Source organism: Crassostrea angulata, chromosome 2 (genome assembly GCF_025612915.1).
Source record: "Crassostrea angulata isolate pt1a10 chromosome 2, ASM2561291v2, whole genome shotgun sequence".
Lineage (NCBI taxonomy): Eukaryota > Metazoa > Mollusca > Bivalvia > Ostreida > Ostreidae > Magallana > Magallana angulata.
This window is the reverse complement of record NC_069112.1, coordinates 2246699-2254213: the sequence shown is the minus strand read 5'-3', so window position 1 is coordinate 2254213 and position 7515 is coordinate 2246699. Positions and strand designations below refer to the sequence as shown.

Sequence of the window (7515 nt, the reverse complement as noted above, 5' to 3'; positions counted from 1 at the left end):
CAGTCTGTATACGGAAACTGCTTGTATAAATAATAAGTTGATGATAAACAGCTAAAGATTAAGTACAGCAGTACTCTCATTTTTTTAAACAAGCTGGATTTGTATATATTTTGATTTCTTTTTTGGCAATTTTTACGGGGGCTTGATTTTACTAGGGGATAGGGTGTTGTTAATATTTTATTTAACGCTTTTAAATTTCCTCGTTTAAGCATAGGTGATCAATTTTCCTCGTTGCTTTTCTTTTTAGGTTTTATCCCTAAATAAGGTCAAAGACGGACTATTACCTTTTTTTGAAATCTTCCAATATAAAAGTTGACGCACACAAACACTCCATTATTATCTACAGTATGTATGTTTGTTTACATGTACTCTCTCTCTCTCTCTCTCTCTCTCTCTCTCTCTCTCTCTCTCTCTCTCTCTCTCTCTCTCTCTCTCTCTCTCTCTCTCTCAGCAGGACATGTTATAATGATGTTCTTATTTGTTTGATATATATTGTGGTTAGGTTAGCAAATAAAACGCATGCTTAATCAGACACATTTATCTCGGACTATTGTTAAGACTGATGTATTTGTCTGATAATTTGTTTTGACTTTTTTTAATTAGAATCAAAACAATCCCCCGGGGGATGGGGTGGGGGTATGATTTTGATTCTCAGTGAATTTTGTTTTACAATGGACGGACAGCTCAATGTAGTCAATAAGATCAAACAACGTGATCTGGATTTGGACGTTAAGTGTGTAGTAGATGAGATTTTGATTAAAAAGTAATAAATGAAAATATAATATAAATGTAAATTAATAAAAGTTTATCAAATTAAAATAAATAAATTCTAATTCTTTCTTTTACTATTAAGTTTGTGCTTTCTACCACTTTAGATCGACACACATACACTCAAACATTTTACATTTGTGACAGTGGGTTGTCCCAAAGATCAACAAGTCCACTTAAGGGTTCGTCATTTATTCAGATACATGTATAGGGATTAAAGGATTAAACCCTGTAATATAACTTATAGATATCAGCATAAAAATGATCAATGTTTACAATAAGTTTCAGCATAAAAATATACAATCATATTCAAATATATATTCATGAAATACATTACTGCTCAGAGCTCACTATGCAAACTATTTGTAAAGAAGGATAACTATGAGTATAATGCATAATTCTTACAGTGTCAAGAAGAGTTACTGCTCTTGAACACAATTTACAAAAATATAGAAATATGTTCTACATCATTATCAATATCAATATTTGATTAAATAAAAATAAGTTTTTAATGTAGCTCCTTTGTAGATTACACTATATCATGATACATATAATAAACATAAAAATATAACTTTGCAACGATCACCTGTTTGTGGAACAATGTTTCACAATTCTGATCACTCTGATAATGGTAGTACTCTCTAACTACAAGTATTCAATATGGTAACAATAACTAACTTTTCACATATATTAGAAATGAGATACTATAGCTTAGATATCAAAACTATGAGTTACTGGGATAATTTATAAAATACATTCTTTCATAAATAAGGTATTGTAACCTCAAAAAGTAGAATTAGCTAATGGGCTAATATCTTGCTTCAATAGCATTAAAACCATGGATTTTGCTCAGATGCTTTCCCACAATAAAGAGCCTTTTTGTTTTGTGTTTGTTGGTTGCTTAATAATTATTTTTTGTTTACTATTGACAGGTTCATAGATTTTTATACAAACCTGGTTGACTTTAAAAGGAGGTTTAACAAATAAAACTAAGTCCATATTTTAATATTACCAGTGCCATCCTCATTCATTCTTTATGTTCCTTATTTACTTTAACAACAATCAATATCAGCAAGCGATCATCTAACTTTCTTAGACTTATAATGGTAACGTTTCTCCAGTAGTATTGTTAAACTATATTTTAATAAAGAAAACAGTTAATTATCAGATCAACTTAAAGGATGGTAAACAAATTCACCCAATATCTACATCAACTACAGATATCCGGACGCCAGATAACCGGACGCTTCAGTTTACGGACGATATTATTTGGGAACAGATTTTTTATACGTTATTTTGTCTCATTTATCCGGAATTTCGTGTTCCGGATCCGGACGGTCTGTTTTTACCACAAAACACTGATTTACTACTAATCTTGCTTCGTTTAACCGGACGGTAATAACTGAGGCTCCACTGTATTCAGATTCAAATTGTTAAGCTATAAAGTATAATTTGGTAAATAAAACATCCATATATTTTACCTTTGGATGGGTTCCTTTATTTTTATATGAAGCTCTTTTTTTAAAGGAGATCAATATAGTCTTAAAATGGTCACAGCCATTGAGCCCTCTTAATACTGGTTGTGACACCTTGTTGGATTCACTGTAGAAATTGTGTTACAGCGATGGGGATTCATAATTGATATCATGCTAGGGTAATTATTCAATGGTGGATCTAAAGATAAATGTAGATAGGGGAGTGTGAACAAACAATACAAAGTTTTATATGTCATTTGTGTTGTTTATTTGTTAATGATGGGTACTCTCTATAACCATGAACATCTAATGTTACAATAACATCATAACAGTAGATACATAACTGTTCTAAAGCTATGTTAATGAATTGTTATTGCATTTAACTCTGATTCACTGGGAATAATGCTTCATGTCACAAGATTGTAAATGATTATTATTGACCTTAACTTCTTTTCACTGGGAACAGTGCATCATGTCCAGATTCAGTGAAGGAGCCAGATCTCAAATACTGCAATGAATACTCCCAGGTCTGCAAACAAGGGGTAAGTTGTTATTACAATGCATTTTCTAGTGCCAGCAAGGGGTAAGTTTGTTATTAAAATGATTTCTGCAAGAGCAAGTTTCAAATACAATTCTACAGAATTTGAGTGTAAAATCACAAGAAGCAATCATCAAGGCTTTTATTTTTCAGAAGTCATTAGCTGTATGCTTTTGCAACCAAATAAGAGGAAGCTACTGACATTAATAATATTATTATTATAACATTAATGGTTTCTTTTCAGTTTTGCACAGGCTCCTTGTGTCTAAAGGTTGGAACACCAGAAAATGGGACATTTCCAGGTGTTTGGGAGGAATGCTTTGTTACACTGCCTGGTGACCTGACAGTACAACAAAAGGAGCAGCTGTGTTACTTAGCCTGTAGTAAGTATTGTTGTCTAATCTATAGTATTATAGACAAATTGTCTAATGTGTAGTATTATAGACAAATTGTCTGACAGTACATCAGAAGGAACAGCTGTGTTACTTAGCCTGTAGTAAGTATTATAAACAAGTTGTCTAATCTGTAAAATTTTAGACAAGTTGTCTAATGTGTAGTATTATAGACAAATTGTCTGACAGTACATCAGAAGGAACAGCTGTGTTACTTAGCCTGTAGTAAGTATTGTAGACAAGTTGTCTAATCTGTAGTAAGAATTGTAGACAAGTTGTCTAATCTGTAGTGTTATAGACACGTTGTCTAATGTGTAGTATTATAGACAAGTTGTCTAATGTGTAGTATTATAGACAAGTTGTCCGACAGTACAACAAAAGGAGCAGCTGTGTTCCTTAGCCTGTAGTAAGTATTGTAGTCAAGTTGTCTAATCTGTAGTATTATAGACAAGTTGTCTAATGTGTAGTATTATAGACAAATTGTCTGACAGTACTTCAGAAGGAACAGCTGTGTTACTTAGCCTGTAGTAAGTATTGTTGTCTAATCTATAGTAGTATAGACAAACTGTCTAATCTGTAGTATTATAGACAAGTGGTCTAATCTGTAGTAAGTATTATAGACAAGTTGTCTAATCTGTAGTATTATAGACAAGTTGTCTAATGTGTAGTAAGTGTTATTGTCTAATCTAAAGTATTATAGACAAATTGTCTGACAGTACATCAGAAGGAACAGCTGTGTCACTTAGCCTGTAGTTAGTATTATTGTCTAATATATAGTATTATAGACAAATTGTCTGACAGAACATCAAAAGGAACAGCTGTGTTACTTAGCCTGTAGTAAGTATTATTGTCTAATATATAGTATTATAGACAAATTGTCTGACAGAACATCAAAAAGAACAGCTGGGTTACTTAGCCTGTAGTAAGTATTGTTGTCTAATCTAAAGTATTATAGACAAGTTGTCTAATCTGTAGTATTATAGACAAGTTGTCAAGTCTGTAGTAGATACATTGTCTAATGTGTAGTTAGTATTATAGACAAATTGTCTTATCTGTAGTAAGTATTGTAGACAAGTTGTCTAATCTGTAGTAAGTATTATAGACAAGTTGTCTAATGTGTAGTTAGTATTATAGACAAATTGTCTGACAGTACAACAGAAGGAACAGCTGTGTTACTTAGCCTGTAGTAAGTATTATAGACATGTCTAATCTATAGTATTATAGACAAGTTGTCTGACAGTACATCAGAAGGACCAGCTGGGTTACCTAGCCTGTAGTAAGTATTGTTGTCTAATCTAAAGTATTATAGACAAATTGTCTAATCTGTAGTATTATAGACAAGTTGTCTAATCTGTAGTAAGTATTATAGACAAGTTGTCTTATATGTAGTAAGTATTATAGACAAGTTGTCTAATCTGTAGTAAGTATTATAGACAAGTTGTCTAAATTGTAGTAAGTATTATAGACAAATTGTCTATCAGTACAACAAAAGGAACAGCTGTGTTACTTAGTATGTAGAAGGTATTATAGACAAATTGTCTAATATGTAGTATAATAGACAAGTTGTCAAGTCTGTATATACATTATCTAATCTGTAGTAAGAATTGTGGACAAGTTGTCTAATCTGTAGTAAGTATTATAGACAAGTTGTCTAATGTGTAGTAAGTGTTATAGACAAGTTGTCTAATGTGTAGTAAGTATTATAGACAAGTTGTCTAATGTGTAGTAAGTATTATAGACACGTTGTCTAATGTGTAGTAAGTATTGTAGACAAGTTGTCTTATATGTAGTAAGTATTGTAGACAAGTTGTCTAATCTGTAGTATTATAGACAAGTTGTCTAATGTGTAGTTAGTATAATTGTCTAATCTAAAGTATTATAGACAAATTGTCTGACAGTACAACAAAAGGAACAGCTGTGTTACTTAGCCTGTAGTAAGTATTGTTGTCTAATCTATAGTATTATAGACAAATTGTCTGACAGTACAACAGAAGGAACAGCTGTGTTACCTAGCCTGTAGTAAGTATTGTTGTCTAATCTATAGTATTATAGACAAATTGTCTGACAGTACAACAGAAGGAGCAGCTGTGTTACCTAGCCTGTAGTAAGTATTGTTATTTAATCTAAAGTAAACCCTATAGACAGCTGTTAGCTCATGGTTAATATTATAAACAAGTTGTCTAATGTGTAGTATTGTAGACAAGTTGTCAAGTCTGTAGGAAATAAGTTGTCTTATTTGTAGAAAGTATTATAGACAAGTTGTCTAAGCTGTAGTATTGTAGACAAGTTGTCTTATATGTAGTAAGCATTATAAACAAGTTGTTTAATTTGTAGTAAGCATTATAAACAAGTTGTCTAATTTGTAGTTAGCATTATAAACAAGTTGTCTAATTTGTAGTGAGCATTATAAACAAGTTGTCTAATTTTTAGTGAGCATTATAAACAAGTTGTCTCAAATTTGTAGTGGGCAGTATCGACAAGTAACAAAAAAATAGTTTGTTTCTGCTTTCATGCTAAAAAAAAGTAGGGTCGGTCGGAAATTTTTTTTATTTTTTCAAATATTTGTTTTCCTTTTATATTGCAGTATCCATACATGCCGATTAGATACTGACACTGCTGAATGGTATAATATGAGAAATACTTTTAATATCATTCCTGACTATTAAGCTGGTCTTAAGAAAACACAAAAATGATATTATATATCAGATACTTCATCTGCCAACGATGAGAGCATTATTAAAATCTACAACACATAGAAACATACAGCCATTTTGAAACAAAACGTTTGAGTTACACTGATTTGAGAAGAGTAACTGCTTCAAGCATTTTTGTGACCAAAATTTTGAGTAATTTTTTTTCCAAATCGGATAAAAACGAAAATAAACGATTTTCCATCAAAAATCCTTAAAAAAAGTTTTGAGTTGGGGGGTAAAATCTAGGGTCGGTCGGGAAAGCGGAAACAAACAATTTTTTTTCTTATGCCTAATTTTTGTCTGTTTTGCCAAAGTGTGATTTATATGTTTGAATCTTTCAACAGAGAAGAATGACATTGATGCTGTATGCTATGCCACAAACGAGAACCTGGACAGTTCTAATGCCCTGTATGTTCTCCTACAAGATGTCAACCAGCGGAAACAGTCCAGCGGCGGAATCAAACTAACAGCCGGTAAGAAATTTGTCTGAAACCCCAGGTGAAATATATATTGTCTCCCTGTAAGAAATACTGTGGAATCATTAGACTTCCGTGTGGTTCAGTTTTTGTGTTATTCGTTAATAGCTGTCACCCACGAATCAGAATTTACATCCTCGACGAAAACTTATTATAAAAGATTTAGTTTTCCTACTGAAACTAAAAACTGACGCATCCACAATACTACATCCCCACAAATAAAACAAACCCACAGTCCCTGAAAATTGACCCTCACACATTTAAATGATTCAATAGTATGACACATGTATGCAGAAATAAGTTTCCTGTCTGGTTGTTACTTTTAACACAAGTCAAAACATTACCAAAACATCTCTTTAGAAGGAGAGAATCAAGTAAATGATTAGACCTGTCAACACTTTTATATTGTGCTGCTCTCGGGAAAGTAAACAAACCATACCTACATGTACCCAATCAAAATCCTAGCCTTAATCTTCGGTCCTGCATTAAAAAAACTCCTGTAGGATTCATCCATAGTTGGAAAATATTTGATAGACAAATTAAGATTTGAAAATGAAATTAAATACTATTAAATTTATGATACAGGTTCACCCTGTTATAATTTTAAGCTCACCTAAATCGTGGGTTCGGGTGAGCTCTTCTTATCACAGCCATCCATCTGTATGTCAGTCTGTCCGTTTGTCTCATTTTTGACTTCTTCTTAAGAACCATTAGGCCAAATTATACCAAACTTAGTACAAAGCATCCTTATGGAAAGAGAATTTCAAATTGTTTAAAGAAAGAGCAAATAAGTTTTTTTCAAAAAGGAGATGGATGTAATTGCTTTAAAAAGCTTCTGCTTAAGAACCAGTGCAACAGAAATGCCAATATTTACAAAGAAACTTGTACATATAGTGAAGACTCTACATTGTAAAATCCTGACCCCCGAACAAATAATGGGGCCTAAGAGGGGTTCAAAGTTTGACATAGAAATATAAAAGGAAATTGTTTTAAAATCTTCTTCTCAAGAACTATGATGCTACAATTTAAGAGATTACTATGCAAGCATCCTGATATGATAAAGGTTCTAAATTGTTCAAATCGTGGGGTCCCAATAAAAATTTAAGGTGTAACTTAGAAATATATAGGGAAATTGTTGAAAAACTGATATAGAATGATACATCCTCAAATAAT

General features: G+C 32.0%; 1 protein-coding gene across 1 annotated transcript in view; it reads right to left on the bottom strand.

Annotated features, from left to right (window-relative positions):
- LOC128171394 (talin-1-like) overlaps positions 1-7515 on the bottom strand; it is a 113124-nt gene that overhangs the window by 28877 nt on the left and 76732 nt on the right. The gene's annotated exons all lie outside the window — the stretch shown is intronic.